The sequence below is a fragment of the Zonotrichia albicollis genome, chromosome 9 (assembly GCF_047830755.1).
Source record: "Zonotrichia albicollis isolate bZonAlb1 chromosome 9, bZonAlb1.hap1, whole genome shotgun sequence".
In the NCBI taxonomy this organism is placed as follows: domain Eukaryota; kingdom Metazoa; phylum Chordata; class Aves; order Passeriformes; family Passerellidae; genus Zonotrichia; species Zonotrichia albicollis.
Genome location: NC_133827.1, coordinates 17,080,618 through 17,088,334, shown reverse-complemented (window position 1 = coordinate 17,088,334; position 7,717 = coordinate 17,080,618).

Sequence of the window (7,717 nt, the reverse complement as noted above, 5' to 3'; positions counted from 1 at the left end):
GTATCCATGAAGAACACTCACAGCAGTGAGCAGCACCACGCTGCTGCTCGCCAAGGGCTGCCCAAGTGTTGGAACATTTTCATTCCAGGACAAAACCCTATAGTTTTGAATTTCTGTGGGAAATCTATTTGTTTCCCTTGGAACTGTACACAAAATAAAGCAATAGATACTGAAATCTAGCAGAGATCAAACTCCAGCTTTTATCCCATTGCCACCACTTTCCTAGAAAATCAGAAAGAAATCTTAAACTCCACACTAATCAAATTAGTTGAAAAGCATAAAAAAACCACTTCTTTGCCTGCAAAGATGAGTTTTTAACTAGTTTTGATCCTAAATCTTATGGGAGCAGAAGGCTAAAGACAGGATAAAGCTCAAGAATGTGTGTCACCTTCCTTTGTCACCAAAACTCTGCAATCCTTCAGGGTACTCTCAGAACAATATTGTTTCCTTGGAGGAGTCAAGACCAGCAGATTCAGCAGCAGCCAAATTCCTCATTTAAACCACTATCCCTCCCAGCTCCTGTCTAGCTACAGAAAGAACTACTGCCTTGAGAAGGCTTTTCTATAAAGGAATAACCTATTTTAATACATAGGTAAATTATCCTAAAATTGGCATTACAGTGGCAGAACCATGTCAGGTTCCAGATCACTCAGCTGGTTTCTATCGATGCCAGTGTATGTCAAGTTACAGCCTTACTAGCTCAGCACAGGAGACTGGGCTCCACTCAGAATTACATTCTTATGTACAAAGAATGACCTGAGAATCTATGAGATTCTCTGTCTAGTTGCTAGGAGGAAGTTGATAAAGGTTTAATATCACAAGGATATTCTGAAATTGTAAACTACACTGCCTATCACCCAGCAGATGGAAGGGGTGACATTTCAGGGCTGTGTAAGCCCAGGCCTCCTTCCCTTCTAAGCTGAAGCAATGGTTTGGCTTCACACATATGAGAATGAACAAATTTCCTCTGCAAGCACATACAATAATCACAGTTTTAATGGTAATCATAGCAGAAAGTGGAGCTGTCAACCCCTGACTTAGAGGAACAGTCCCAGTAGAAACCGTCCGCAGAGCTCAAAAAAACTCCACAGGACTTTGCAAGAGCTTCCTTTAAGTACACAGGCACGGTGGCTCAGGTCAGGTCTGACAGCAGCAAAAGCCAAGGCCCAGAATCACTATGGGCTACCATCCTAAACAATACCTGACTTTACAGAATCATCATTAAATAAAAGCCTGAAAATTCCAAGATCATAAAAATTATCTTGTCAAAATAACCTATGCTTAAAATATTATATATTTATATATTCATTATATATATTATTATATTATTAATATAGTCTATTGTAGATATATGTTATATATATATTACTAATATGTTGTATAAAATAATAATAAATATTGTTTTATATTAGATATTATATATTAGATATTATAAGAATTAATATAATGTATATAAATAAAAATATATATTATGTATATATATTCTATATTTTTATATAGTTATATCCTCTCTTCACTGTACAGCAAGACCTAAACCTACTTTCTGTAGCATAAAATTCCTAACTCAGCACAATTACATGTCACATACATAAAGAATAACACTCTTGATGCAGGTAGATTTTTACAACATTCTTCATTTTTTTCAAGGCTGATTTGGTCGGCATCCAAAACAGTTTGCCATACACAATCACCACAGCATAGCATGCTTCTCAAATAATCCCTCAAGCCAAAAATATTTTCTGAAAAACAAAGTTTGGCCCCAGTCCTGTGAAGCCAGCCTAATTCAGCTCATCAGAAATAGCACTGTAAATCTGCTTTTTGATTTACCACAGAACTGTTTCTAGTAATTTGACAGCTAATAACAGAATCCTGCACATGCTTGTACACAATTTCAGCTTTGCTCCAACTGCTGCCAAAAATGAAGTTGACATATCTGAATCCAGCTGATGTAGCTGTGCTGGGGTTTTTCACAAAAAGGACAAGAGTAGAGGGATTTGTTCCTTGAGCTTTATTGCAGCACCAGCCTCATTACAGGGTTGAGACAATTGGAAAATGGCAAAAGCTCACATCTTGCCAGTAGCAGCCAAAGATTTCTTTGTTACAGAGCATTTAAAAAAAAAAAACTAGCCAATAGCACATTGCTAAAGCTTACAGACAGTTGTTCTGGCCAATCACTAAAAGCACATACACACCCGCTTCACACAATGCTTGCTTGTTTGCCTTCTATTAACAATATACAATACAACATTATTAAGCTTAAAACCTTCTACTATCATGCTAAGCAGATTTTTCTGCAGTCTTGAGGTCGATCTCAGCCAAGCTTAAAACTCAAGCTGTTGTTTCATGTCCTTGCTTGCTGTACTATTGTAACTTTTCTACTTTCAGACTTTGCAGCTGCAGCTAGCTCTCAGTTTTCTTTCTTTCTGTTTCCAAGGCCTGCTTTTATACCTTTCTGGAAATCCTCTTACCTTTACTATTTCCCACAGTAGCAGCAGCACAGAGGGAGCTGGGAAGTTTCAGTAGCCCCTGTACAGCCCAGGCTGTTGTGAATAACACCCTGCCTGGATATCTGCTGAAGATTTGATCTGCAGGCCTGGAAGAGAACTAAGGGCTTGGAGCAGCAAGCATTGTACTTCTGAATCACAGCATAATTTAAGGGTTCAGATTTTACACAGGCTTTCATATAACCTGTGTGCAAACTGGGAAGCACACCTGGTCACTGTGCTACAGCTCAGCTTTTCAAGGGGAAGGAAAAAAATAGCCTGGACCTTAAAAATATTTCCTAAAGTTACATAATAGTACAAAGTCCGGTGTAAAAGTGAGAACCTTCCATTCACTTGGGATGTAATCCTCATTCCTGGATTATTTTTTGCTGTAGTTCATGTATCATCTACTAACTATGCGCTTCCCAGCTCATCTCATTACAGCAAAAACACAGCAGATTAATCAGCTCCAGAGCTCTGTCATTTGACACAGAACAAAAGCATCATGTACATATTATAGGAACAATGACTGATTTTTGGATGTGGTATGTGCTTACTTAGAGCTAGCTATTCAGATTTCTCCTTGAAGCTGAGCTTTGCATTCAGTGAAAGCATCTCCAGCTTTCAGCTAGAGCCATCCTGTTGTCCCTTTTTGAAAGGGAAGAATTCAGAAATACTTGCAAGGAAAACAAAGAAAAACAAAACACCAAAAGAAACCCAAATACAAAACAAAACAAAAAAACAAAAGCAAAAAAAAAAAAAAAAGAAAAAGAAAACAAAAAAAAAAAAGGACAAAGGACAGAAGAACAATGTCTTCAAAACAATAGCATGGTCTAATCAGCTTGTTCTCACCTATGCGAATTTCTAAGCACTTTTCCACATGGCCAAAATGCATTATTTTGGGGACAGACCTAAACAGTAGTACACAAAAAAAAAAGTTGCTGACTGAACCAAAGCCCAATAATTTAATCAAGTTATTTGAATTTATATAGTAGAGATCAAAGTAGATGAGTGAATGCTGGCTTTCCCTGGCTTTGATCCAGGTAAGATCTTAATTAAGTTGCTCCATTCCTTCAGTCCAATAAATTAGTGACAGACCAGTTTATCTAGAAAACAGGTGGCAAGGCTAATACTAGATATCATAGGATCACAATTACTGAAACCAGTAGAGGTCCTTATTTCAATAGTCATGAAATTCTACACCTGTAGCCACCTAAACAGTCTGATTGAGGCCACAGGAGGGAAGATGCATTGAAGGTTCAATAATCATGACAGTTTAAGAATGGTGTCAGGGTATAAGCAGAGGATGTTGATATACATCTAAAGACAGTTTGACCTGGATGTTGGAACAGAGCTTAAGGTGATGTGGGAATCTCAGTTCAAATGCTGAAATTTTGACCTCCTCCACAGGTGTTAGTTGCTCTGCAGCCAACATTGTCACAGCTATCAAAGTGTACAGACTAAAAAGTTGTTTAAGAAAAATATCCTTGGCAGATGGCTAAAGAGTGTTTATAGTGTAGTTGTATTTGAAATTGCAAGGCAAATACAGGTTAACTACAAAAGTTAATGAAGTAAGAGAATCTGTCAGTAAAAGGAATAAAGTCTGCAAGATATTTACAACAGATTGTTGAAATATTTCAACATGATCTGTGCAGGGGAAAAGTGGCAAAATCCCAGCAAATTCCACACAATCTGAGTGGACAAGGGAGCCCAAATCCACTAAAAGCAAGCACAGAATAAGCACAAGGTGCTGTGATTCCTGGGTCTGAAGGATGAGAAGTCAAACCCAGAAGGTGATGGACAAGCCAGGCTTAGCCAAGCACATCTTTCATTACTGCATCAGCACAGCCCAAGAATCCAGCAGACCCCACAGTGAGGAGAGGATGAGCTGCTGCATGAATTGAGTTTCTACTGGGCTTCAACTCCTCCTGCTCACATAAGTAGATCAACATAGCACCAGGTAAGTGCCCAGTATTCATATCAGATCACCCTTCCACCTATTTCCTATACTTCAGTACATGTTTCTGCAAATAACAAGGTGAATTAGACATGCTGGAGCCAGAAAAGGCCACCCACACATATATCTGTTATTGTGAAAAGGACACTTTGGGTCCATCAGAAGGCAGTTTTAAATTTTCTAGTTAGAGTTCCAAGAAATTGAGGAGGAGGAAGAACACTAACTAGAACATTAGTATTTGAATACATTTTCCTAAGTAAACACAGATATTTACTACCTTGTGTAAGCAGCTTCCACAGTATCCAGCCTGGTTGGTAGGAATTGTGCAGCACTTGCTAAACAGTGACAAAGAAGCCTATTCCCACTGTATATACCCACTTTCTGCAAGAGCATCAGAAGAAGCTTCAAGCTGTTCTCTCAGTCTGGATGCCAGGATTTTGATACCCCACAACATCCATGCATGCAGTTCAAGTTAATTTTGATACCCCACAACATCCATGCATTCAGTTCAAGTTAATTTGGTAGCCCACAACATCCATGCATCCAGTTCAAATTAATTTTGATAGCCCACAACATCCATGCATTCAATTCAAGTTTTGATACCTCACAACATCGATGCATCCAGTTCAAGTTAATTCTGATAGCCCACAACATCCATGGTTTCAATTCAAGTTTTGATACCCCACAACATCCATGCATCCAGTTCAAGTTAATTCTGATAGCCCACAACATCCATGCGTTCAATTCAAGTTTTGATACCCCACAATATCCATGCATCCAGTTCAAGTTAATTTTGATAGCCCACAACATCCATGCATTCAGTTCAAGTTAATGCTGGAAGTAAAGACAACTATTGAATGCAAATGAAATAGCACCCACTTCACACAGGGAAGACTGCAAAGCATGATATCTTAGAAATTAACTATCAGCCACTTCAGAATGTGTTTCCTCAAAAGCAAGCTCTAGACAGCTTTATATGGTCTAATCTGGGTTGGTAGGACTTTCAGGTCAAACTGGTTTAAAATTCACTGTAATGAATTTAAAAAATATTAAAGGTCTGGTCATATTTCACAAGCATAGCTGTAATGTCTGTAAAGACAAAATTGCTCCATCCCTCTGAAGTTTTTATACAAGCAGTTTGGAGTAAAATATTTCTGCACAGATGTCTGTTAATCATTTGGTGAAGATCCCAGCTGGTGCAAAGTAGAGGGACACCAAAGAAGCAAGCTGCAGACACTGCTCATTTGCCACTTGGTGTGTCAAGTGAAACTCTAAAATCCAAGAATTTTACTAAACAGTTCTAAACTTTAACAGGAGGTGGGTTTCTCCTCTAAATTTGCAGGAACACTCTCTCAACAAAGCAGCAGCAAATATAGTTTAGGAGATACAGTGAATAACTGACTTCTCACAGATTGACTAGCTGTTCACTCCTGCAAGTGCAGACTCTGCTTTGGTACTGATCCAGACAGGAAGAGACCAGGATGGATTGACTTTGACAAATATAAACTATTCAACATATGTTGGCAGGAAATATTTACATCAGTCAACCACAATTCTGCCAGGATCACTAAACATCTTGTCAGTCTACACCACGAATGCAGTGAACACAAGGCAAAACAGAATACTGAAGAACAAATTTGAATAGATGGCTCTAATTGGAAGAGTATTTTCAAAATCTGGGCAACAAATGCTCAGGCAGTTGACATTCCCTCACTGCTCACACCTTCCTGTCTCTCATAGTGAGTCAGCAATGTGGATGACAGCTCCTAAGCAAATCTTTCTAGACCTAAGCTTTGCTACCTTAAAAACTATCCAACCAGTTATATTAGCCTATGATCCTCACACAGCAGGACATAAGGTCTCAACATTAATCTTGCATATGATGCCTTGTGCAGGCTGACCTAGAACAGAGGCTGGACAGAGCTAAAGTAGGGATTTATTAAAAGGCCTCAATGGATCCACCTTGGGCAGCACAAGAGCCCAGCCAGGGCTGCACCCAAAATGAACCAAAATGGTCCCAAAATGGACACAAGGTGATGGGGTCTCTCCCTTTGATCAGTTTTGCTCCATTTGCATCTTGCAGTTCATTGTCCCATTCCAGCTTCAGCCCATGCAGTCCCACTCTGCTTGTTTTTCTCTCTCCAGCCCACAGTGTTTGTGCTCCTGGGCTGAGATTTGGATCATTTGTCCTTGGTGCCCAGCTGGAGCAGGAATTGTTTTGTCTCCCTGCTCTGTGCACAGAGCTCACCATCCCCTCATGTGAAGCTCAGAAGTACACATCAAAGCAGCACAGAACCTGAAAAATGTAAAAGCTGAAACCTGAGGCATTGCCTAACCTGCAGAGATGATTATGCTGTGAGAATAGTTCCATTGTCCAGTGGCAAATACACCACATAAGTCAGGAGCACTGTGACCTCTCTGCCAAGGGCAGTGTGCCTGAGGGGTGCAAATCTATTCCCACCACACCTTGATCTACTGCTTTTTGTACAAATCCCTTCTTCCTATCCTTGTTCCTCAAAAAGGCAATATTGAAAACACTCACTGCAACACTGAGAACAGGAAGATTCTGTTTCACTGAAACTGTCCTGGTTTCATCACAGTTGCCAAGGGCGAGTAGCCTAGAGCCACGTGAGGGTGGCTGGGTCACTATCCCACATCACCACTTGAGGTGTGACTTCAGGGAAGGGAAAAATTGAACACACACCAGAAGAGGCACCATTCATTCCTGTTTTGCTTCAGGGATGTTGGCAGTGGCCAGTGCCATGGCCTCTGCCTCTCTCACACCGCTGCCCATCCCTTCCCATCCCTCGTGGGAGCTTGTCCATCATTGTTTTTCACTGGCTCAGGGAAGGGGAGCATCAGCTGTAGGAACATGCTTATCTTGTCTTTATCCTAGGAATAACTGCGTGCCACCACCAGACTGAGGAAACCATCTTGCCTTTGTCATGGGAATAACCATGTATAACCACCAGGTTGAGGGAACCATCTTTTCTTTATCCCAGGAATATCCCTGTGTGTCACCTCCAGGCTGAGGGAGCATCCACGTCTTGTCTTTATCTCTGGAATTACCAGGTGCCGCTACAAGGCTGTGGGAACCATCTTGTCTTTATCCCAGGAATAACTGCATGTCACCACGAGGCTGTGGGAACATCCATGTCTTGTCTTTATCCCAGGAATTACCACATGTCACCGAGGGAACCACCTTGCCTTTGTCTCATCAGCCATACTGAACTGGGTTGAGGTGCTGAGCACCTCCTAGTAAATTGCCCTATCTTTT